This window comes from Oncorhynchus clarkii, chromosome 3 (assembly GCF_045791955.1).
Source record: "Oncorhynchus clarkii lewisi isolate Uvic-CL-2024 chromosome 3, UVic_Ocla_1.0, whole genome shotgun sequence".
NCBI lineage: Eukaryota > Metazoa > Chordata > Actinopteri > Salmoniformes > Salmonidae > Oncorhynchus > Oncorhynchus clarkii.
This window is the reverse complement of record NC_092149.1, coordinates 49,611,664-49,638,257: the sequence shown is the minus strand read 5'-3', so window position 1 is coordinate 49,638,257 and position 26,594 is coordinate 49,611,664. Positions and strand designations below refer to the sequence as shown.

Below are 26,594 nucleotides of genomic sequence, written 5' to 3'. Positions count from 1 at the left end.
AAGGGAGTACCCCAAGGCTCAATCCTAGGCCCCACGCTCTTCTCAATTTACATCAACAACATAGCTTGGAGGAAGTAGGAAGCTCTCATCCGTTTATGTGCAGATGATACAGTCTTATACGCAGCTGGCCCCTCCCCGGATGTTGTATTAAATGCTCTACAGACAAGCTTTCTCTGCCCTTAACCTTGTTCTGAACACCTCCAAAACAAAGGTCATATGGTTTGGTAAGAAGAATGGCCCTCTTCCCACAGATGTTATTACTACCTCTGAGGGTTCAGAGCTTGAGGTAGTCACCTCATACAAGTACTTGGCTAGAGTATGGCTAGATGGTGCACTGTCCTTCTCTCAGCACATATGAAAGCTGCAGGCTAAAGTTAAATCTAGACTTGGTTTCCTCTATTGAAATCGCTCCTCTTTCACCCCAGCTGCCAAACTAACCGTGATTCAGATGACCATCCTACCCATGCTAGATTACGGAGACATAATTTATAGATCGGCAGGTAAGAGTTCTCTTGTGCGGCTAGATGTTCTTTACCATTCGGCCATCAAATTTGCCACCAAGGTTCCTTACAGGACACATCACTCCACTCTATACTCCTCTGTAAACTGGTCATCTCTGTATACCTGTCGCAAGACCCACTGGTTGATGCTTATTTATAAAACCCTCTTAGGCCTCACTCCCCCTATCTGAGATATCTACTGCAGCCCTCATCCTACACATGCACCACCCGTTCTGCCAGTCACATTCTGTTAAAGGTCCCCAAAAGCACACACATCCCTGGGTCGCTCCTCTTTTCAGTTTGCTGCAGCCAGCGACTAGAACGAGCTGCAACAAATACTCAAACTAGACAGTTTTTATTTCAATCTCTTCATTCAAAGTTGTGGCTGCTTTGTGTGATGTATTGTTGTCTCTACCTTCTTGACCTTTCCGCTGTTGACTGTGACCAATAATGTTTACATGTTTGGTGCTGCTACCATGTTGTTGTGTTGCTACCATGCTGTGTTGCTGCCTTTTTTTATTATAGTAAAAAAAAAAAAAAAAAAGGATTATCCGGAACATACAATATACTTGCAGTGAAGCCACTCAACAATTACATCATATCAGTCATCCAGCAGACTCCCATTCAGAGCGACACATCCAAGCATCCAGGGTCAATGCCCTGCTCAAGCGCACGTTGACAGATTTCCCACCAGGCCAAAAAAAGTTAACCCGAACCCTTCCAAGACCCCCCCCCCCCCCCTCCCACAGTAACCCAATAGCTGTCCCTCAACCATCCGATGCCACCCCCCCCCCCCAAGAAGAAAAATGAATTCCATTCCCCACCTGCAAGAACCCTCCAATGCACCAACAACCAAGAGAATGAACTAAAGAGAACAAATAGAAAGACTGAAGAAAACAGCAAACAACAATGCAAAAAAAAATACAAATAATTAAAAATAAAGAAACAAAAAATGATTAGATCAAAGGACAACAAAAATCACAACGGCGATGCCAACTGTATATGTTTGTGTGCATGTCTGGCACTATTACATGTATGTGTGTGTTCATGTATACGTTTATTTCAATGAGAGAGAGAGAGAGAGAGAGTGTGTGTGTGTGTGTGTGCACGCACGTGTACAGACACCTGCACCACATCAGCCTCAGGCAAAATGGCATTAGTTGAAAAAACACTGCCACTCAATGTCATTGAGATGTTTTATTTGTATTTTGTGTGTTGCTGCCTTGCTAAGTTTTCTTAGGTCTTTATGTTGTGTTGTCTCTCTTGTTGTGATGTGTGTTTTGTCCTATATTTATATAGTATTTATTTAATTTTATCCCAGGACCCCGTCCCCACAGGAGGCCTTTCGGTAGGCTGTCATTGTAAATAAGAATTTGTTCTTAACTGACTTGCCTAGTTAAATAAAAATCACTCTCCTTGCTCAAAAATCACTCTCCTTGCTCAAATAGCCCTTACACAGCCTGGAGGTGCATTTTGGGTCATTGTCCTATTTAAAAACAAATGATCGTCCCACTAAGTTTAAACCAGATGGGATAGCGTATCCCTGCAGAATGCTGTGGTAGCCATGCAGGTTTAGTGTGCCTTGAATTCTAATTAAATCAGACAGTGTCACCAGCAAAGCACCATCACACCACCTCCTCCATGCTTCACTGTGGGAACCACACATGCGGAGATCATCCGTTCACCTACTCTGCATCTCACAAAGACATGGAGGTTGGTACAAAAAATATCCAATTTGAAGATCAAAGTACAGATTTCCACAGGTCTAATGTCCATTGCTCGTGTTTCTTGGCCCAACTCTCTTCTTCCTATTGGTGTCCTTTTAGAAGTGGTTTCTTTGCGTGAAATCAGGCCTTCATGGTCGAATTGCTGCAGTCCCCTCTGAACAGTTGATGTGTCTGTTACTTGAACTCTGAAGCATTTATTCGGGCTGCAATTTCTGAGGCTGGTAACTCGAATGAACTTGTCCTCTGCAGCAGAGGTAACTCTGGGTCTTCCTTTCCTGTGGCGATCCTCATGAGAGCCAGTTTCATCATAGCTCTTGATGGTTTTTGCAACTGCACTTGAAGAAACTTTCACAGTTCTGAAATGTTCCATATGGACTGTCGTTTCCTTTTGCCATAATATGGGCTATAACAGCTCAAATAAGTAATCTTCTGTTTACCACCCCTACCTTTCCCAACACAACTGACTAGCTCAAATGCATTCAGAAATAAATTCCACAAATTAGCTTTTAACAAGGCACACCTGTTTATTTGAAATGCATTCCAGGGGATGACCTCATGAAGCTGGTTGAGAGAATGCCAAGATTGCGCAACACTGTCATCAAGGCAAAGTGTGGCTGCTTTGAAGAATCTCAAATATAAAATATATGTTGATTTGTGTAACACCTTTTTGGTTACTACATGATTCCATATGTGTTCTTTCATAGTTTTGATGTCTTCACTATTATTCTACAATGTATAAAAGTAAAGGAAAACCTGTGAATAACTAGGTGTGTCCAAACCTTTGACTGGTATGGTACGTATTCAGAACCTTTTAATGATTACTTTGTTGAAGCACCTTCTGCAGCGATTACAGCCATCAGTATGACGCTACAATCTTGGCACACCTGTATATGTGGGGAGCTTATCCAATTCTTCTCTGCCGATCTGTCAGGTTGGATGGGGAGCATTGCGGTACAGCTATTTTCAGGTCTCTAGAGGCCCTGTGGGCTCTGGAGGAGGTTTTCGTCAAGGATCTCTGTACATTGCTCCGTTCATCTTTCCCTCGAACCTGACAAGTCTCCCAGTCCCTGCCCCTGAAAAATATCCTCAGAGCATGATGCTGCCGCCACCATGTTTCACCTTAGGGAAGGTGCCAGGTTTCCTCCAGACGTGACGCTTGGCATTCAGGCCAAAGAGTTCAATCATGGTTTCATTAGATCAGAGAATCTCTTTTCTCATGGTCAGAGTCCTTTAGGTGCCCTTTGACAAACTCTATGCGGGCTGTCATGTGCCTTTTACTGAGTGGATTCTGTCTGGCCACTCTACCATAAAGACCTGATTGGTGGAGTGCTGCAGAGATGGTTGTCCTTTTGGAAGGTTCTCCCATCTCCACAGAGGAGCTCTGTCAGTGACCCATCGGGTTCTTGGACACCTCCCTGTCCAAGGCCCTTCTCAGATTGCTCAGTTTGGCCGGGTGGCCAGCTTTAGGAGGAGTCTTGGTGGTTCCAAGCTTCTTCCATTTAAGAATGATGGAGGCCGCTGTCTTGGACTTTTTATTTATTTATTTTTTTCTCCCCAATTTCGTGGAATGCAGTTGGTAGTTACAGTCCTGTCCCATACGGACATGGGAGAGGCGACGGTTGAGAGCTGTGCAATCTCCGAAACACAACCCATCGAAACGGGACAGTTTCTTGACACAATGCCCGCTTAACCCGGAATCCAGCCGAACCAACGTGTCAGAAGAAACACAGTACACATGGCGACCGTGTCAGCGTGCATTGCGCCCGGCCCGCCACAGAAGTCACTTGTGCGAAATAGGACAAGAACATCCCTGCTGGCCAAAACCTCCCCTAACCCGGACGATGCTAAGCCAATTGTGTGCCGCCCCATGGGTCTCTCAGTCGTGCAGAGTCTGGACTCCAACCAGGATCTCTAGTGGCACAGCTAGCACTGCGATGCAGTGCGTTAGACCACTGTGCCGCTCCGGAGGCCTTTCTTGGGGACTTTTAATGCTGCAGACATTTTCTGGTACCCTACCCCAGATCTGTGCCTCAACAAAATCCAGTCTCGGAGCTCTACGGACAATTAATTTGACCACATGGCTTGGTGTTTGCTCTGACATGCATTGTCTTATATGGGACCTTTTTATATAGACAGGTGTGTGCATTTCCATATCATGTCCAATCAATTGAATTTACCACAGGTGGACTCCAATCAAGTTGTGGAAGCATCTCAAGGATGATCAATGAAAACAGGATGCACCTGAGCTCAATTTTGAGTCTCATAGCAAAGGGTCGGAATACTTTTATGTATAGAAATATTTATATTTAGGATTTTTTATACATTTGCAAAAATGTCTAAAACTGCTTTTGCCTTCTCATTATGCGGTATTGTGTGTAGATTGAGGAAAAATGTAATTTAATACATTTTTTAAATAAGGCTGTAGTGTAACAAAATGTGGAAAAGGTGAAGGGGTTTGAACACTTTCTGAATGTACAGTCCAGTCGACACAGTTGTTTAGAAGCTTGGCTCGGATCGAGTACAGGAAAGTGCCAGGTCAGCTTTTTGGGCATTTTGCTAAGAAACTCCCCACAGATATCTGCATCGCTTGCATCATCATGAGATTTCTCTTCAAGAGACAGATGGGGAGAGGGAAGCGCAGAAGAGAAAAACAGTGGAACAGAGAGAGATTTTTATTTTATTTTGTCAAAGCCTCAGGGCAGATTGATTTGTCGAAAGCGACGCGCACATTCGTGAAATATTTATACCAAACAAAAGAACGCCAGGGCGTATCGCTATTCATTATCGGAGCACATGCGCTTCGAGCGTGTAAAGGCTTTATCATATGTACCCTTGGAAAGCATTGCAGGGGACAAGGCTGATTTATAACATGCGCGCACACACAAATAAGCAAGCATGCGCGTACCCAAAAACACACACAGATGTGCTTTTCAAGAACCTCAGGTGGCTGTCAGTGGAGCTGGCTGACCGGTTTAATGCTCTTTGGCTGATCACAGATCACAGCCTAGCTAGTAACGTGTGTGTTTGTCTGTGTATGTTCACATACGCGCCTCGTGTCTCTAGGCCTACAGTATACTGCCTTTATGTGTGTGTGTCCTGCTGCCTGTGTTCATCTTTAGGGGCAAGTGTGTGTGTCTAGCCAGATCTGTGTGAAACAGTATTTCTCTTGCCTGGGGGTCTGAGGATACGGCTAGCCAGCCTGCCACTCAGACTGGCAGCTCCAGACCACTTTGTCAACTCCGTCCCGCTCTTTCTCTCATCCTCTCCCTCCTCAATCCCCTCTTCCCATCCCCCTCTCTCCTTCTTTGTCCCTGCAATCCTCCTTTCTCCTTCCATCCAAACCCTTGTTCATTCTCTTCTGCTGCACCTCCTCACTCTTCTTTCCCCACTCTGGTTGTGACTGTGATCTAAAGGCAGCAGCACGCTTCAGTTCGTCTGGCGACTTGGCGAACCGAACAAGTGTGCTCGCATACTTGAAAAACAATTAGTTTGTCCAATTTGAGACACCGTAGCCAGTATACACTTCCTCAAAATAGGCAGACTTAATGTAAGGTAACTCGAGAAATCTGTCATTAACGTTGACGTTTTTGCAGAGGACATCTTAGTCGCACAATTTTGAATCTAACTATGTTTGGTGCAATATTTCTCAATTACAAAATGGGCATGAAAACAAGTCATCTCTCGTTGAATGACGACAAATATTTTGAGGAATCCATCACCGACAAAAGGGTTGACTTTGGCTCCAAACTTCAGCTTGCCTTTAGAAACAAATGTCTGCCCGAACAGCCAAAAAAAACTCACCTAACTACAAAACCAACAAATACATAAAAATGTTGCCATACTACAATGTATGCACAAACTCTTCCGAACCGTTTCGTTTGGGAAGCATGTGGATGCCCTTCACGCGCACACACAGACTGAAATGGGCAAAGCACAACAAATCAAATCAAAGTTTATTTCTCACATGCGCCGAATACAACAGGTGTAGACCCTTACACTGAAATGCTTACTTACAGGCTCTAACCAACAGTGCAATTTCAAAGAAAAATAAATGAAGGTATTCGGTGAACAATAGGTAAGTAAAGAAATAAAAACTACAGAGAAAAATAACAGTAGCGAGGCTGTATATAGTAGCCGGGTAGTCAGGCTGATTGAGGTAGTATGTACATGTAGATATGGTTAAAGTGACTATGCATATATGATAAAAGGAGTAGCAATAGCGTAAAAGAGTGGGTGGCTGGACACAATGCAGATAGCCCGGTTAGCCAATGTGTGGGGGCACTGGTTGGTCGGGCTAATTGATGTAGTATGTACATGAACGTATAGTTAGTGACTGCATATATAATGAACAGTGTAGCAGCAGTGTAAAAGAGGGGGTGGGGGGAGGCACAATGCAAATAGTACTGGTAGACATTAAATTAGGTGTTCAGGAGTCTTATGGCTTGGGGGTAAAACTATTGAAGCCTTTTTGTCCTAGACTTGGCACTCCGGTACCGCTTGCCATGCGGTAGTAGAGAGAACCGTCTATGACTGGGGTGGCTGGGGTCTTTGACAATTTTTAGTGCCTTCCTCTGACACCGCCTGGTGTAGAGGTCCTGGATGGCAGGCAGCTTAGCCCCAGTGATGTACTGGGCTGTACGCACTACCCTCTGTAGTGCTTTGCGGTCGGAGGCCGAGGAGTTGCCGTACCAGGCAGTGATGCAACCAGTCAGTATCCTCTCGATGTTGCAGCTGTAGAACCTTTTGAGGATCTGAGGACCCATGCCAAATCTTTTTCGTCTCCTGAGGGGGAATAGGCTTTGTCGTGCCCTCTTTGACTGTCTTGGTGTGTTTGGACCATTCTAGGTTGTGGGAGATGTGGACACCAAGGAACTCGAAGCTCCTCAACCTGCTCCACTACAGCCCCGTTGATGAGAATGGGGGCATGCTCAGTTCTCCTTTTCCTGTAGTCCACAATTGTCTCCTTAGTCCTGGTTACGTTGAGGGATAGGTTATTATTCTGGCACCACCCGGCCAGGTCTCTGACCTCCTCCCTGTTGGCTGTCTCATTGTTGTCGGTGATCAGGCCTACCACTGTTGTCGTCTGCAAACTTAATGATGGTGTTGGAGTCGTGCCTGGCCATGCAGTCGTGGCTGAACAGGGAGTACCAGAGGGGACTGAGCACGCACCCCTGAGGGGCTCCAGTGTTGAGGATCAGCGTGGCTGATTTGTTGCTACCTACCCTCACCACCCAGGGGGGCCTGTCAGGAAGTCCAGGATCCAGTTGAAGAGGGATGTGTTTAGTCCAACATGTTGGTATTACAGACTCATGTTGAAAATGTCAGTGAAAACACCTGCCAGTTGGTCAGCATACGTCCTGGTAATCCGTCTGGCCCCACCTGTTTAAAGGTCTTACTCACGTCGGCTACGGAGACCTTGATCACACAGTCGTCCGGAACAACTGATGCTCTCACGCATGCCTGTGTTGCTCGCCTTGAAGTGAGCATAGAAGTGATTTTTAGCTCGTCTGGTAGGCTCGTGTTACTGGGCAGCTCGCGGCTGAGCTTCCCTTTGTAGTCTGTAATAGTTTGCAAGCCCTGCCACATAAGAGCGTTGGAGCCGGTGTAGTATGATTCAATCTTAGCCCCATATTGATGCTTTGCCTGTTTAATGGTTCGTCGAAGGGCATAGTAGGATTTCTTATAAGCTTCCGGGTTGGAGTCCCGCACCTTAAACGGCAGCCCTACTCTTTTAGCTCAGTGCGAATGTTGCCTGTAATCCATGGCTTCTGGTTGGGGTATGTACGTACAGTAACTGTGGGGGTTGATGTCCTCGACACACTTATTGATAAAGCCAGTGACTGATGTGGTGTACTCCTCAATGTCACCGGAAGAATCCCGGAACATGTACCGGACTGTGATAGCAAAACAGTTCTATAGTTTAGCATAGAAATGCTTCTGATTTGCCACTTCTTGCACACTCCTCTATAGCCTGTAGTTGTTCATAATGATTTGATCATCAAATGATATGGTATGACAATTGCTGACCATTCAACCCCAGCTTTTTTTCCCCTCACACTTTCTCTCCTCCCCCTCCCTCTGTCTTTATGCTCTCTGTTTATTGCTGTGAAACCAGGCGTCAATAACGTTGGTGCTGGAGTATATTATCGGAGAGCTGACGCGAATATCAATAGGCACAACAAAATAATTTAGCCCTTTTGTGTTAAGCCCTAGAGGACTGTTTTTTTGTTTTCCTTTGCTCGTCAAATCCACTTAACTTGTTTACTCATTACACCGGTTATCCATGGAGGCTCCAGTAAATTGAATGGGAGATTTCTGTGATGTTTTGCTCATGAAATCTCCACAAAGCCCTTTTCATAAGTAGTGATTGCGATTTAGGTTTTTATTTAGCTCAGAATAGATTGAGTGTTTTTTCTAGATCTGTTTATCATTCACGGTCTCTCTCCATGCACACAGATGGGGGGGGGACACGACATTGTTATTCAGCATATGTAGGCCTCGTTTCACCTGACACGGTCCATTAACTTTTTTTTATTTTCTCACTGGCCCGAACATAATTTTTACTGCCCTGGACATCAGGTGGTTTATAATGCATTAGGGGTAAAGCAAGGCCTAGCTTGACATGCTTCCTCTATATACAGTGCCTTCAGAAAGGACATGTTGTTAGGTTACAGCCTTATTCTAAATTTGAATTAAATCTACACACAATAGCCCGTAATAACAAAGCAACATTTTTTTTTTACATTTTGACTAATTTTATTAAAAATAAAACCCTTTACTCAGTACTTTGAAGCACCTTTTACAGCCTTGAAGTCTTCTTGGGTATGACCCTACAAGTTTGCCACACCCGTGTTTTGGGAGTTTCTCCCATTTGTTCTCTGCAGATCCTCTCAAGCTCTCTCAGGTTGGATGGGGAGCGTTGCTGCACAGCTTTTTTCTGGTCTCTCCAGTGATATTCGATCGGGTTCAAGTCCGGGTTCTGGCTGGGCCACTCAAGGACATTGAGACTTGCCCCAAAGCCACTTCTGCGTTGTCTTGGCTATGTGCTTAGGGTCATTGTCCTGGTCTGAGGTCCTGAGAGCTCTGGAGCAGGTTTTCTCTGTACTTTGCTCCGGTCATCTTTGCCTCGATCCTGACTAGTCTCCCAGTCCCTGCCGCTGAAAAACATTCCCACAGCATGATGCTGCCACCCATGCTTCACCGTAAGGATGGTGCAAGGTTTCCTCCAAACGTGACACTTGGCATTCCGGCCGTAGAGTTCAATCTTGGTTTCATCAGACCAGAGAATCATTGTTCTCATGGTCTGAGACGCTGTAGGTGCCTTTTGGCAAACTCCAAGCGGGCTGTCATGTGCCTTTTACTGAGGAGTGGTTTCCATCTGGGCACTCTATCATAAAGGCCTAATTGGTGGTGCTGCAGAGATGGGTTGTCCTTCTGGAAGGTTCTCCCATCTCCACAGAGGAACTCTAGAGCTCTGTCAGAGTGACCATTGGGTTCTTGGTCACCTCCCTGACCAAGACCCTTCTCCCCTGGCAGAATCCAGTCTTTGAGCGCTACGGACAATTCCTTCGAACACATGGTTTGGTTTTTGCTCTGACGTGCACTGTCAACTGTTGGACCTTATATAGACAGGTGTGTCCCTTTCCATATTTCCAATCAATTGAATTTACCACAGGTGAACTTCAATGAAGTTGAAGAAACATCTCAAGGATGATCAATGGAAACAGGATGCGCCTGAACTCAATTTCTAGTCTCATAGCAAAGGGTCTGAATACTTAAGGTATTTCTGTTTTTTGTTTTTAATACATTTGCAAACATTTCTTAGCCTGTTTTCACTTTGTAATTAAGAGGTATTGTGTGTAAATTGCTGATACATTTAAAAAAAAAAACATTTTAGAATAAGGCTGTAACATAACACAATGTGGAAAAGGTCCAGGGCTCTGAACACTTTCCGAAGGCACTGTATATTCAGCAAGTAATATGACACATTGTGTTATTGTGTGTGTGTGTGTATATAGAAAAAAGCTGTAATTTAAAAAATATATAATTTAGCAATTTAAGATATGGTTATTTAAAAGGACCTCAATACCTGGTGTGTCAGAAAAAGGCCCTAAGTATTGTCAGACTCCAGCCACCCAAGTCATGGACTGTTCTCTCTGCTACCACACGGCAAGTGGTACTGATGCACCAAGTATGGAACCCACAGGACCCTGAACAGTTTCTACCTCCAAGCCATAAGACTGCTAAATACTTAGTCTGGGTAACTATTGGTTAACTATCTGCATTTACCCCTTTTCTCTAACTCTTTTGACTCATCACATACACTGCTGTGACTGTTTATTATCTATCATGTTGCCTATCCCTACCTATATGTACATACACTATATATGTGCAATTACCCCTTCAAATTAGTGGATTTGTGTATGTCAGCCACACCTGTTGCTGACAGGCGTATAAAATGGAGCACATACCCATGCAATCTCCACTGTAGAATGGCCTTACTGAATAGCACAGTGCCTTTCAATGTGGCAACTTCATAGGATGGCACCTTTCCAACAAGTCAGTTAGTCAAATGTCTGCCTTGCTAGAGTTGCCCTGGTCCACTGTAAGTGCTGTTACTCTAAAGTGGAAACATCTAGGAGCAACAATGGCTCAGCCGCAAAGTGGTAGGCCACACAAGCTCACAGAACGGGACCGCCGAGTGCTGAAGTGCCTCTGGTGCAACGTCAGCGCAAGAATTGTTCGTCGGGAGCTAAATGAAATGTGTTAACATGGCCGAGCAGCCACACAAAAGCCTAAGATCATGTGCGAAGCCAAGCGTCTGCTGGAGTGGTGTAAAGCTGGCTGTCATTGGACTCTGGATCAGTGGAATTGCGTTCTCTGGAGGGATGAGTCACACTTCACCATCTGGCAGTCGACGGACCAATCTGGGTTTGGTTGATGCCAGGAGAAAACTACCTGCCCGAATGTAGGGTGCCAACTGTAAAATTTGGTGGATGGGGAATAATGGTCTGGGGCTGTTTTTCATGGTGCGGACTAGGCGCCTTAGTTCCAGTGAATGGTAATCTAAATGCTACAGCATACTATACAGTTCTATACAATTCTGTGCTTCCAACTGTGGCAGAAGTTTGGGGAAGGCCCTTTCCTGTGTCATTATGACAATGCCCCCGTCAATACAGAAATGGCTTGTTGAGATCGGTGTGGAAGAACTTGACTGGCCTACACAGAGCCCTGACCTCAACACCATCAAACACCTTTGGGATGAATTGGAACAGCGTCTGCAAGCCAGGCCTAATCGCCCAACATCAGTGCCTGACCTCGCTAATTGTGGCTGAATGGAAGCAAGTCGCCGCAGCCATGTTCCAACATCTAGTCGAAAGCCTTCCCAGGAATATTGGAGGCTGTTATAGCAGCAAAGGGGGGACCAACAATTTTGGAATGAGATGTTCTCCGAACAGGTGTACACATACCTTTGGTCATACAGAATATCTACCTCAATTACCTCGTACCCCTGCACATCGACTCGGCACTGGTACCTCGTGTGTGTGTGTGTGTGTGTGTGTTTGTGTGTGTCCAAGTTGTCGTATTTATTCCTCGTTATTATTTGTCAATCTTTTAATTTTTCCATTGTTGTAAACATTTCACTGTTAGTTTACGAAGCATCAATTTGGATGAATCCAGTTCAAAGTAGGGTGACCCAAGTATGAAAAATGACTAGCTGGTACATTGCTAAGTTTGATCATAAAGTTACTGCTCCCATCCCCCTGTGAACACATGAATTAAGGAGGCAGGCATTACCAAGGACTTACCTCTGGCTTTATGCAACGTCACACGAAGTAGGACTTTTTATGCACCAATGGTTGCTTCTAACGAAAACTCATTTAAATATGTACCACCTTTTTTAAAAACCCGGCATCACATGTGCGCCTACTCCTTGCTTTGGCTTGGTTTACAAACCATAAGCTAGCTACTAGTAGATACTGGTATCCTTTCGTCTGTGGTGTGAATGTTCGTTGGCAAGCTACTTACCAGCATGCTGGAAAAAGAGCACTGTGTTGTGACTGGATGTCGTAGTGTAAAATGAATCTTTACACTATTTCCCGAAGAATGAAGACATCCGACAGCAGTGGCTGCTTTATTATTTCTTGTTGTCCGCATTCCTTACCCATTCCCTAAACTACAGTACGTGTGATCTCTGACAGCAGTGGGGTCTGGGTCGCCGCATGTCCAGCACCCATACCCTTTCCCAACCACTGCGTAGTGAGTGTCAGTACTATGCGTCTGTGCTATGTGTAGTCAACTAGTATAATTCGTGTTTGAAGTATGATAGATATTATTAAGGTTCTGGTCTTCTGAGATAAACGGTTATATAACAAATACAGTGGGGCAAAAAAGTATTTAGTCAGCCACCAATTGTGCAAGTTCTCCCACTTAAAAAGACGAGGCCTATAATTTTCATCATAGGTACACTTCAACTATGACAGACAAAATTAGATTTTTTTTCTCCAGAAAATCACATTGTAGGATTTTTTATGAATTTATTTGCAAATTATGGTGAAAAATAAGTATTTTGTCACCTACAAACAGCAAGATTTCTGGCTCTCACAGACCTGTAACTTCTTCTTTTAAGAGGCTCTTCTGTCCTCCACTCGTTACCTGTTTTAATGGCACCTGTTTGAACTTGTTATCAGTATAACAGACACCTGTCCACAACCTCAAACAGTCACACTCCAAACGCCACTATGGCCAAGACCAAAGAGCTGTCAAAGGACACCAGAAACAAAATTGTAGACCTGCACCAGGCTGGGAAGACTGAATCTGCAATAGGTAAGCAGCTTGGTTTGAAGAAATCAACTGTGGGAGCAATTATTAGGAAATGGAAGACATACAAGCCCACTGATAATCTCCCTCGATCTGGGGCTCCACGCAAGATCTCACCCCGGGGGGGTCAAAATGATCACAAGAACGGTGAGCAAAAATCCCAGAACCACACGGGGGGACCTAGTGAATGACCTGCAGAGAGCTGGGACCAAAGTAACAAAGCCTACCATCAGCAAGGGCATTGAAGATGAAACGTGGCTGGGTCTTTCAGCATGACAATGATCCCAAACACACTGCCCGGGCAATGAAGGAGTGGCTTCGTAAGAAGCATTTCAAGGTCCTGGAGTGGCCTAGCCAGTCTCCAGATCTCAACCCCATAGAAAATCTTTGGAGGGAGTTGAAAGTCCGTGTTGCCCAGCAACAGCCCCAAAACATCACTGCTCTAGAGGAGATCTGCATGGAGGAATGGGCCAAAATACCAGCAACAGTGTGTGAAAACCTTGTGAAGACTTACAGAAAACGTTTGACCTCTGTCATTGCCAACAAAGGGTATATAACAAAGTATTGAGAAACTTTGGTTATTGACCAAATACTTATTTTCCACCATCATTTGCTAATTCATTAAAAATCCTACAATGTGATTTTCTGGAATTGTTTTTCTCATTTTGTCTGTCATAGTTGAAGTGTACCTATGATGAAAATTACAGGCCTCATCTTTGTAAGTGGGAGAACTTGCACAATTGGTGGCTGACTAAATCCTTTTTTGCCCCACTGTATCAGCAGCATACAGAGAGATCTAATGCTCTTCCTCGCCAATTTCTATGCATTTGATATTCAGACTGGATCTTATCATCTGGGCTAGATGTTCAATACGAATCTGAAAAAGAAGTGTGCTTAGTGGGCATCCTTGCTGGACCCCTCTTTTTTAACAATAAAAGGTGTAGATTAATGGCCATTTACTTGGACTCCAGTGTGGGGAGTTGAATAAATGATTTTGACCCATCTATTGAACTTGGGGCCAAATTCATGCCACGCTTGAAACAGATATGACCATGATTACCTGATCAAAATCCTTCTGTGCATCGAAGGCCAGTGCCATATTTTCCTCACCTTGGCATGATATAACATTTAGGCATCTTCTATTTTCCGACAGTTGACGACCAGCAATGAACTCCGTTTGATCAGGGTGTTTAATATCTGTTATAGCTTTGCCAAAATGGATATAAGCAGTTAGTAATAATTTTGGGGCAAAGTGGTAGGTCTATATGAATTAGTCAGTAGCATCTTTCCATTCTTTGTTTAACACTGATCAGATAGTATCTCCAAGTGTAAGGAAGTTCTCTGGTTTCTAATCAAATCAAATGTATTTATATAGCCCTTCGTACATCAGCTGATATCTCAAAGTGCTGTACAGAAACCCAGCCTAAAACCCCAAACAGCAAGCAATGCAGGTGTAGAAGCACGGTGGCTAGTAAAAACTCCATAGAAAGGCCAAAACCTAGGAAGAAACCTAGAGCGGAACCAGGCTATGTGGGGTGGCCAGTACTCTTCTGGCTGTGCCGGGTGGAGATTATAACAGAACATGGCCAAGATGTTTAAATGTTCATAAATGACCAGCATGGTCCAATAATAATAAGGCAGAACAGTTGAAACTGGAGCAGCAGCACGGCCAGGTGGACTGGGGACAGGAAGGAGTCATCAATACATTTGAAAACACTAATATTGGAGTAATGTGTTCCGGGAAGGTTTTATATAATTCATTAATGTACCATCAGAACCTGAATATTTTATTATTTTTGAGTACATTTATTTTATAGCCATTCTGATATCTACTTCTGGGTCAATCTAGTTCTGTCACTGCTGAGCTTGTCAAATGAGGGAGGTCAATGCCTCGGAGGAAACCTTGTAGTTTATTAGGCTCAGGATATTTTTCTAAGTCTGAATATAAATTCTCATAAAACTCTGCAATGGTTGCTGATATATCTTGGGGTCTTGTGACAAAGGGTGTATTGACATCATTTGATTTAACCGTTTGAATGATAGTAGATGCCTGTTTCCTTTACCAGAAAGAAAGTAAACGACGATGCTCTGTTCCCGTTCTTATAATAGGGTTGCTTTAGAAATCTCAGAAAGGACATTACGGGCCTCCTTTTAATTGTATGAGGATCGTTGTTTATGCATGGTTTCCAATCTCTCAATGTCATCTTCACATTTCCTGTGTAATTAAACTTTTTTTTCCTTACTGATGCATATGAAATAGTACACCCTCTCAATATCGCCTTCCCTTAGAACAGAAGGTGAAACATCAGGTATTTGGTTAAACTCTAAGCACTGATCAAATTCTGAATGAATAAACTGCCCAAATTCAGCTTCATGAAGTTGTGAGGTGTTCATCCTCCACAATGTGGGGTGTGAATTTCTCCCCAGGTCCCATACAGCTGACACTGGCCCATGATCAGAGAGTAATGTTCAAAATCTTGCATTCTACATTTCTATATGCTTCTGTTTTTTGGCATAAAGAAGTAGTCCATACAAGAAGAACATTTTATGGAGGTGGGAGTAAAACGCAACATCTCTTCTTTTAGGGTTCAAATGTCTCCACACACACTCTACTAGACCCAGTACCATGAAGCCATTTCTTAACGCACGGGTCAATCTGGATATGGGTGCTCTAGAGGTGTGAGCCTAATCAGTACCGGATAAAATGTAGTTATACTCTCCTATCAAAAACAACCCCTTTTTACGTTATCAGAAATCAAATCCAACTCTGGTTTATGAAAATTCTTCTTATCTTCATTAGGAGCATGTGCTGTACATTGATCATTGAGACTTTCGCTCCTGCAATGGAACCGTTCAATAATATTGATCTCCCTTCCTTATCTTTTACTCCATGTAAAACACATTTGGTAGGTCTGTGTATTAGAATAGCTGCTCCCCTTCTCCTCCCAGAACTATGTGATGAGAAAAACACCTGATTTAGCCCAGGTTTTATTGAGCTTGAGGTGCCCACTTGTGCAATAGATTTTTTATTTAATATTTGAACTTTAATTGGCCAATGGATGTCTTTCACATTGTAGGAGATGACCCATGATTCTGCCTTAATGGTTACAACTATCATCTCCATTTGTATTGTATACCTAACATAGGGGCTCCGTGTCTTATGTCTCATTGCAACAATTGTAATTTTTTCTATTTTTACAGATAATGAACACAAATGTTTCTTTGATTCTTAGTTACCTTCCAAACACTGTTTTTTTATATGTTTTGCTTCCAACATATTGACCCAGATTCTTGCAGGCCTCCCTTTATTAAACCCAACAGCAATCACTAATATGGTTATAAATATAATTGTGTACTCTATATTTGACTGTTGGGGAAAAGAGGGTCAGGTGTAGCCAAGACATCCAAAGAGTCTGTCTGGAACTGCATAAAATTGACTGCAGCTTGAGATCATGCGATGACTTATGTCATGTTAATATGATAGCTGAGTGAGAATGAGGCCCCTGGAGGTCAAGGCACATGCCCTGCGTGCCCGGTCGGTATTCGGCAATGATTACTGCAAGTCTCGATAGCTGGATAGACTAACTACCAAACAAAAAATTGTTAGCTGACGTGGCTAATGTCAGTGACTGACATTGCGAGAGAAAAAAAATGTCAAGCACAAACCGATTTCAAAATTGCACCACCTTGTGTATTCTACTGTTCCTACTCTTTATAGTACAGTGGTTTAAGTTGATACCCTGACTGTGTTCCAAAAAAAAAATGAATGGTTTGGTCATGTGCCCCTTGGCTGCCATGGGCAAGAAAGCTTATGCCTGTTTGTTACAACACATTGCTTGTTTCACAAAGGAGCAACAAAGTTCTATCACAGTAAGAGTCCATGTTACCGCAGAAACAGACTCAACAGCATGAATTCCCAGCCGTCCCATTTTCAGTCAGTGGTTTTGTTCTCCAATAATAAAAAACACTTATGACCCCCCCCCCCCCCCCCCCCCCCCAAAAAAAGTGACTTATTTTTACGGTCTTTATCCATAACTGCCCTAAATTGCGCGCACTTACCTTCCCCCGGCACCGGTGCCGTGCTTACTCAATCCGATCGCAGCACTGTTTGTTTGTGTCTAATCAGAATGTGCTTCGCAGAGAATGCATACCTATTAGCTTCACACCCCAACACCCCTCGCTCCTGAACCAGGGGGATGCGGCGTGATATTTATCATTCTTCACAATCAGATTACATGTTGAAGATGGTATAATTACAGTTTGAGCTGATTAACGGGCAAGCTATAATTAGGACGGGATACGGCGAGAGAGACCGGATGAGTGTGGTGTGAGAGTATGCCTATATATATATATATATATATATATATATATATATATATATATATATATATATATATATATATATATATATATATATATATAAGAGCAGGTGTGTGTGTTTGCTCCTCTGCAGCTCCTCTGCAGTGTAATATTGCGTGGTGTTAAGCTCGCCGCCATTGGACTCTGGAGCAGCGGAAACGTGTTCTCTGGAGTGATGAATCACGCTTCACAAATCTGGGTTTGGCGGATGCCAGGAGAACACTACCTGCACAAATGCGTAGGACCAGCTGTAAAGTTCAGTGGAGACGGAATAATGGTCTGGGGCTGTTTTTCATGGTTTGAACTAGGCCGCATAGTTCCATTGAAGGGTAATTTTAACGTTACAGCATACAATGACATTTTAGATTCTGTGCTTCCAACTTTGTGGCAACAGTTAGGGGGAAGGTCCTTTTCCTGTTTCAGCATGACAATACCTCGTGCACAAAGCAAGGACCATACAGAAATGGTTTGTCAAGATCGGTGTGAAAGAACTCGACTGGCCTGCACAGAGCCTTGACCTCAACCAAATCGAACACCTTTGGGATGAATTGGAACGCGGACTGCGAGTCAGGCCTAATCGCCCAACATCAGTGCCCGACTTCACCAATTCTCTTGTGACTGTATGGATGCAAGTCCACGCAGCAATGTTCCAACATCTAGTGGAGGCTGTTATAGCAGCAAAGGGGGGGGACCGACCAACTCCATATTAATGCCCATGTTCTCCAAGCAGGTGTCCACGTACTTTAGGTAATGTATTGTATCTAGCCGACAAACATTTAAGTTGTGAATTCCATACTGTAATTAAAACACCTGGCGCATGCTGCACAATAGTGAAAACTGCTGTTCACAAATGCTCTCCATCCAACCTCACTGAGCTCGAGCTGTTTTGCAAGGAGGAATGGGAAAATGTTTCAGTCTCTCGATGTGCAAAACTGATAGAGACATACCCCAAGCGACTTACAGCTGTAATCGCAGCAAAAGGTGGCGCTACAAAGTATTAACTTAAGGGGGCTGAATAATTTTGCACGCCCAATATTTCAGTTTTTGATTTGTTAAAAAAGTTTGAAATATCCAATAAATGTCGTTCCACTTCATGATTGTGTCCCACTTGTTGTTGATTCTTCACAAAAAAAATACAGTTTTATATCTTTATGTTTGAAGCCTGAAATGTGGCAAAAAGTCGCAAAGTTCAAGGGGGCCGAATACTTTCGCAAGGCACTGTAATTGCTCCCACAGTTGATTTCTTCAAACCAAGCTGCTTACCTATTGCAGATTTAGTCTTCCCAGCCTGGTGCAGGTCTACAATTTTGTTTCTGGTGTCCTTTGACAGCTCTTTGGTCTTGGCCATAGTGGCGTTTGGAGTGTGACTGTTTGAGGTTGTGGACAGGTGTCTGTTATACTGATAACAAGTTCAAACAGGTGCCATTAAAACAGGTAACGAGTGGAGGACAGAAGAGCCTCTTAAAAGAAGAAGTTACAGGTCTGTGAGAGCCAGAAATCTTGCTGGTTTGTAGGTGACCAAATACTTATTTCCACCATAATTTGCAAGTAAATTCATTAAAAATCATTTTTTTCTCATTTTGTCTGTCATAGTTGAAGTGTACCTATGATAAATTACCGGCCTCTCTCATAAAAGTTTGGGATCACTTATAAATGTCCCTGTAGGAGGAAATGGGCACCAATTAAGCGCTGCCCACAGGGTTAGGCATAGCGTTGCAAAATGGAGTGATATCCTTCCTTCTTCAAGATCCCTTTTACCCTGTACAAATCTCCCACTTTACTACCACCAAAGCACCCCCAGACCATCACATTGCCTCCACCATGCTTTACAGATGGCGTCAAGCACTCCTCCAGCATCTCAGCGTCTCACAAATGTTCTTCTTTGTGATCCAAACCCCTCAAACTTAGATTTGTCTGTCCATAACACTTTTTTCCAATCTTCCTTTGTCCAGTGTCTGTTCTTTTGCCCATCTTAATATTTTATTTTTATTGGCCAGTCTGAGATATGGCTTTTTCTTTGCAACTCTGCCTAGAAGGCCAGCATCCCTGAATTGCCTCTTCAATGTTGACATTGAGACTGGTGTTTTGAGGGTACTATTTAATGACGCTTCCAGTTGAGGACTTGTAAGGCGTATGTTTCTCAAACTAGACACACTAATGTACTTGTCCTTTTTCTCAGTTGTGCACCACGGCCTACCACTCTTTTATTTTTATTTATCTGTTATTTTACCAGGTAAGTTGACTGAGAACATGTTCTCATTTGCAGCAATGACCTGGGGAATAGTTACAGGGGAGAGGAGGGGGATGAATTAGCCAATTGTAAACTTGTGATTATTAGGTGACCGTGATGATTTGAGGGCCAGATTGGCAATTTAGCCACACCAGGGTTAACACCCCTGCTCTTACGATAAGTGCCATGGGATCTTTAATGACCTCAGAGAGTCAGGACACCCGTTTAACGTCCCATCCGAAAGACTGCACCCTACACAGGGCAGTGTCCCCAATCACTGCCCTGGGGTATTGGGATATTTTCTTAGACCAGAGGAAAGAGGGCCTCCTACAAACCCTCCAACACCATTCTTTCTAGTCTGGTTCGTGCCACTTTGCGCTGTTCTTTTGAAGGGAGTAGTTCACAGCATTGTACGAGATCTTCATTTTATTTTTATTTTTTATTTAACCTTTATTTAACTAGACAAGTCAGTTAATTAAGAACAAATTCTTACTTACAATGACGGCCTAGGAACAGTGGGTTAACTGCCTGGTTCAGCGGCAGAACAATTTTTACCTTGTCAGCTCGGGGATTCGATCTTGGCAATTTCTCACATGGAATAGCCTTCATTTCTCAGAACAAGAATAGACTGATGAGTTTCAGAAGAAAGTCTCTTGTTTCTGGCTATTTTGAGCCTGTAATCGAACCCACAAATGCTGATGCTCTAGATACTCAACTAGTCTAAAAGCCAGTTTTATTGCTTCTTTAATTAGAACAACAGTTTTCAACTGTGCTAACATAATGGCGAAGGGGTTTTCTAATTATCAATTAGTTATTCCAAGTTTCATTTTAAAAGGCTAACACAACGTGCCATTGGAACACAAGCGTGATGGTTGCTGATAATGGGCCTTTGTATTCCATTAAATCAGCCGTTTCCAGCTACAATAGTAATTTACAACATTAACAATGTCTACACTTTATTTCTGATCAATTTGATATTTTAATAGAATTTTTGTAGCTTATTTTTTATCTTTTTTAAAACAAAGAACTTTCAAAGTGACCCTGAACTGTTGTGTTTGTGTGTATATGAGGTCCTGGATGGCAGGGTGCTCTCGATGGTGCAGCTGTGGAACTTTTGAGGATCCAAGGGCCCATGCCAAATCTCTTCATGACTGTGTATGTCCTTAGTGATGTGGACTCCAAGAAAGTTGAAGCTCTCAACCCGCTCCTCTACAACCCGTGGATGAGGGCGTGCTCTCTGCTCTTTCTCCTGTAGTCCATCATCAGCTCCTTGGTCTTACTGATGTTGAGGGAGAGGTTGTTATCATGGTACCACAATGCCAAGTCTCTGATTTCCTCTCTGTGATTTGCGCTTCCCCCGTCATGTCGTCAGCAAACTTGATGACGGTGTTGGAGTCATGCATGGCCACAGTCGTGGGTAAACAGGTAGTGCAGGAGGGGGTGAGGTACACACCCTTGAGGGGTCAACGTGGTGGTGTTGTTGCCTACCCTCACCACCTGGGGGCGCCCCGTCAGGAAGTCCAGGATCCAGTTGCAGAAGGTGTTCTGTCAGTCTCCATCTTGGTGATGCGAATGAAGGGGACTATACCCCATTTTGTCATGTTGACCACAATATAGCTGTGTCCCAAATTACACCGGATTACATATAAAGTGCCGTAAAGTGGCGCACTATGTAGGGAATAGGGTGACATTTGAGATGCAACTTATGTCTCTGAGAAACCAGTGATGTGCGAACCTACCAGGCACAACCCTAAATCTGTAACTAAAGGCACCCTCCATAGATGCAGTGAGGGGAAAAAAGTATTTGATCCCCTGCTGATTTTGTACGTTTGCCCACTGACAAAGAAATGATCAGTCTATAATTTTAATGCTAGGTTTATTTGAACAGTAAGAGACAGAATAACAACAAAAAAAAATCAAAAAATGTTATGAATTTATTTGCATTTTGATGAGGGAAATAAGTATTTGACCCCTCTGCAAAACATGACTTAGTACTTGGTGGCAAAACCCTTGTTGGCATTCAGAGGTCAGACTTTTCTTGTAGTTGGCCACCAGGTTTGCACACATCTCAGAAGTGATTTTGTCCCACTCCTCTTTGCAGATCTTCTCTAAGTCATTAAGGTTTCGAGGCTGACGTTTGGCAACTCGAACCTTCAGCTCCCTCCACAGATTTTCAGCAGGGGATCAAATACTTTTTTCCCTCACTGTATCATCCTGACCAACTTGCACTCTAAATACACCTCTGCTATCTTCAACCAGGATCTCAGCGATCATTGCTTGCGTCCGTAATGGATGCGGTCAAACGACCACCCTTCATCACTGTCAAACGCTCCCGTACACACTTCAATGAGCAGGCCTTTCGAATCGACCTAGCCGGGATATCCTCGAAGGATATTGACCTCAGCCCGTCAGTAGAGGATGCCTGGATGCTCTTTCAAAAGCGCTTTCCTCACCATCTTAAATCAGCATGCCCCATTCAAAAAATGTAGAAGTAAGAACAGATATAGCCCTTGGTTCACCCCAGATTTGACTGCCCTTGACCAGCACAAAAACATCCTGTGGCGTACTGCGTTAGCATCGAATAGCCCCCAAGATATGTAACTTTTCAGGGAAGTCAAGAACCAATATACTAAGTCAGTTAGGAAAGCTAAGGCTAGCTTTTTCAAACAGAAATTTGCATCCTGTAGCACTCATTCCAAAATGTTTTGGGACACTAAAGTCCATGGAGAATAAGAGCACCTCCTCCCAGCTGCCCACTGCACTGAGGCTAGGAAACACTGCCACCACTGATAACTCTACGGTAATCGATCATTTCAAGAAGCATTTTTATACTGCTGACCATGCTTTCCACCTGGCTATCCTTACCCCGGCCAACAGCTCTGCACACCCCGCAGGAACTTGCCCAAGCCCCCCCCCTGCTTCTCCTTCACCCAAATCCAAACCGCTGATGTTCTGAAAGAGCTGCAAAATCTGGATCCCTACAAATCAGCTGGACAAGACAATCTGGACCCGCTCTTTCTAAAATTATCCGCTGAAATTGTTGCAACCCCTATTACTAGCCTGTTCAACCTCTTTCGTATCGTCTGAGATCACCAAAGATTGGAAAGCTGCTGCGGTCATCCCTCTCTTCAAAGGGGGAGGCACTCGAGACCCAAACTGTTATAGACCTATATCCATCCTGCCCTGCCTTTCTAAAATCTTTGAAAGCCAAGTTAACAGATCACAGACCCTTTCTAATCCCATCGTACCTTCTCCGCTATGCAATCTGGTTTTCAGGCTGGTCATGGGTGCAACGATCAAGGTCCTAAACGATATCATAACCGCCATCGATAAGACCGTACTGTGCAGCTGCCAAGGCTTTCGACTGCAATCACTGTATTCTTATTGGCAGACTCAACAGCCTTGGTTTCTCAAACGACTGCCTCGCCTGGTTCACCAACTACTTCCCAGATGGAGTTCAGTGTGTCAAATCAGAGTGCCTGTTGTCCGGACCTCTGGCAACCTCTATGGGGGTGCCACAGGGTTCAATTATCGGGCCGACTCTTTTCTCTGTATTTATCAATGATGTCGCTCTTGCTACTGGTGATTCTCGGATCCACCTCTACACAGATGACACCATTCTCTTTACATTTGGCCCTTCATTGGACACTGCTAACAAACCTCCAAACGAGCTTCAAATCCATACAACTCTCCTCCCGTGGCTACCAACTGCTTTTAAATGCTAGTAAAACTAAATGCATGCTCTTCAACCGATTTGCTGCCCGCACCCGCCCGCCCAATTGGCATCACTACTCTGGACGGTTATGATTTAGAATATGTGGACCTCTACAAATATCTAGGTGTCAGGTTAAACTAAACTCTCCTTCCAGACTCACATTAAGTATCTCCAATCCAAAATTTAAATTGAGAATCGGCTTCCTATTTCGCAACAAAGCCTGCCAAACACCCTCGTAAAACTGACTATCCTACCGATCCTGGACTTCGGCGATGTCATTTACAAATAGCCTCCAACACTCTACTCAGCAAAATGGATGCAGTCTATCACAGTGCTACCCGTTTTGTCACCAAAGCCCCATATACTACCCACCACTGCGACCTGTATGTTCTCGTTGGCTGGCCTTCGCTACATATTTGTCACCAATCCCACTGGCTCCAGGTCGTCTAAGTCTTTGCTAGGTAAAGCCCCACCTTATCTCAGCTCTCACTGGTCACCATAGCAACATCCACCTGTAGCACACGCTCCAACAGGTATATTTCACTGGTCATCCCCAAAGACAACCCCTCATTTGACTGCCTTTCCTTCCAGTTCTCTACTGCCAATGACTGGAACTAATTGCAGAAATCACTGAAGCTGGAGTCTTATCTCCCTCACTAACTTGCTTTATCTTGGCCAGGTCACAGTTGTAAATTAACTTGTTCTCAACTGGCCTACCTGGTTAAATATAGTGGAACAATGTAACTCGGAACAGTCATTTAAAGTTTAATATGCGGTCTTAACGGCACATTCGTTGAATTTGGAGCTGTTACAATAACACCATCATCATGGTCTGTTGGAATACGGGCTTCTGTGTTTTCCAATGAGGCAGTGTTATGTATGCACTGAATGTACAATGGTGTTATACAAGGCTTGCTCATCCTAACTGGCACTGTTTCCCCTCTCTCGCTCTCTCCTCCCCTCTCTCCTCCCCTCTCTCCTCCCCTCTCTCGCCCTCTCCTCCCCTCTCTCGCTCTCTCCTCCCCTCTCTCGCTCTCTCCTCCCCTCTCTCGCTCTCTCCTCCCCTCTCTCGCTCTCTCCTCCCCTCTCTCGCTCTCTCCTCCCCTCTCTCGCTATCTTTCTCTCAGTAAAAGCAGAGAGAACTACAGAGAAGTAGCTTCCAGCTGTCACCCCTTTCGCACGGTAGGTCCACTTTTTTAAATAATTTTATCCTACCACTGATTAGGGTAGGCAGTGTTTACCCCACTCTGCTTAAGAGTTGGCTTGCCTAGAAGTATCTTCATCTCTCCTTTATTTACAGAGTGTGGTGTCATCAAGATAATGTCTCTTTTGCAAAACAGACAGACTTTTGTATTCCTATCACAGCGCCCAGATAATGTTAAGTGCTTTGGATGTCATGTTGTGCCTGCTGTTTATTGGGACAGAACTAGTAACAACTTTGCAAAACATCCTCTGTCCCCCCCCCCCCTAAATTTCCTTAGGGGGTTGTGATTGGGTCATGTTTTCCCCACTGCACCCCGTGATAGTTTCCACTGCCGATGCACCATCACACCCTTGATCGATCATGGCTGAACACGGTTGTGTGTGTGTGTGTGGTACATCCCTGGCTCTTGGCGTTTGTGACGTGCACCCTGCACTCAATTGCTCCATTGCGTCAAGTGCAATCAAGCTGTGTGTACTAGAACAGATCGGGTAATGATAACATGACATTCTTGGGTTACTCTCCATTTTTGTGTGTGTGTTTTACGCTCACATGTGTGGATATGAACCCAAGTGTGACTCGTAGGCCTTAAAAGCTCAGTGTGTTTTTTTTATGTCGGAGGCTCTCCGGTGTGAGAGAATAGAAGTCTGGAGTGTGTCCCGTCCTACGGCAGAAACTACACACATAATTTGTCTGGCTACCCAGACTCCTTGCTCTGGCCAACCGCTCTGGCCATGGACGTTAGTTTCTTATCCGCAATGACCCTGACTCTTCTCCGAATTCGAACCCACTCGGGACTGTCTGATTGGACCAGAAACTGATGGGTTGGGCCAGAACACATTTTGGTAAAGTGGTGGTTTGAGAATACCATGCCCTTTGTGCCCCTCGTCACCACAAATTACTTAAATGATGTCAGTCTGACTAAAGTATGTAGCGTCAGAGCAGCGGAAGAATTGAATGTGAGTCGTCAGGCTAACGCATCACATGGAGCCTGTATATGACCTTGGCGAGAGTGGGGGCATCAGGGGAAGAAGGGAAATAGAGAGGGGGATGAAAGGACACTATCAAGAGTAAGAAGAGGGGAGAGGGAGAGAGTGGAGAACGAGAGGGAGAGAGTGGATGGAAGGTAGAGATGGATATAATTTCCCCATCTGATGCCCTTACATCTCTACACGGGGTGTGCGCTCTCCTAATAATGTTTCTTGGATATCAGTGGTTTTAAAGAAACACTACTCTTGAGTAAATTTGAAATTCACTACTAATGTTTGGCAGCCAAATACCTTAGAACTATCTAAGTTGTGCCAAATAAGTTCTCTCCAGCTCAGGGCTACAGCTATGCATTTGGTTTGCTAAGTTGCTAGTTAAGTGTTTAGCTTGCAAGATAACGCTTCTTGGTTACGGCAGAGATAATTCATCGCTTCCTGGATCCTGGGAGTACCCTTTTGAGATATTTGTTAAACTTTATGAACTGGTTGTCTGTCCTTGCAATTGGTTTGTTCACTTGTGCTTGTTAGCATTTAGTTAAAATCCTCTATGGGAATTCCCTAGTACGTCATTTTTAGTATTTTATACATTTGGATAAAAACAGCGCCTCTTTGTATGCACTGCCGGTAATACCGTTTAACCTGGTGTGGTACAGGAATGGTATGAAGGTATCAACATCTAGACATCGCCCAACCCTACTGGTGAGGGCATTTATGTGCATGTGCGTGTGTATAGCCTGCAAACGTGTGGCTGTATAGCAGGGCTGTTTAATTAATTTTAGACTTCCGGCGCCGACAGAGATGGCCGCCTCGCTTCTAGGAAACTATGCAGTCTTTTGTTTTTTTTACGTGTTATTTCTTACATTGGTACCCCAGGTCATCTTAGGTTTCATTACATACAGTCGAGAAGAACTACTGAACATAAGAGCAGCGTCAACTCACCATCAGTACGACCAAGAATATGACTTTCGCGAAGCGGATCCTGTGTTCTGCCTCTCACCCAGGACAACGGAATGGATCCCAGCCGGCGACCCAAAAAAACGACTTTGTAAAAGGGG

At 44.0% G+C, this 26,594-nt stretch overlaps 1 protein-coding gene across 4 annotated transcripts in view; it reads left to right on the top strand.

Annotated features, from left to right (window-relative positions):
• Window positions 1–26,594, top strand: part of LOC139396588 (double-stranded RNA-specific editase 1-like) — a 197,191-nt gene that overhangs the window by 52,529 nt on the left and 118,068 nt on the right. For 3 of the 4 annotated variants that reach the window (XM_071143541.1, XM_071143557.1, XM_071143550.1), the window contains exon 3: window positions 24,480–24,534. The gene's annotated coding sequence lies outside the window, so the exon portion shown is untranslated. Of the gene's footprint in view, window positions 1–24,479; window positions 24,535–26,594 lie in introns of those variants that run through there. The other variant, XM_071143565.1, reaches the window with a different exon arrangement.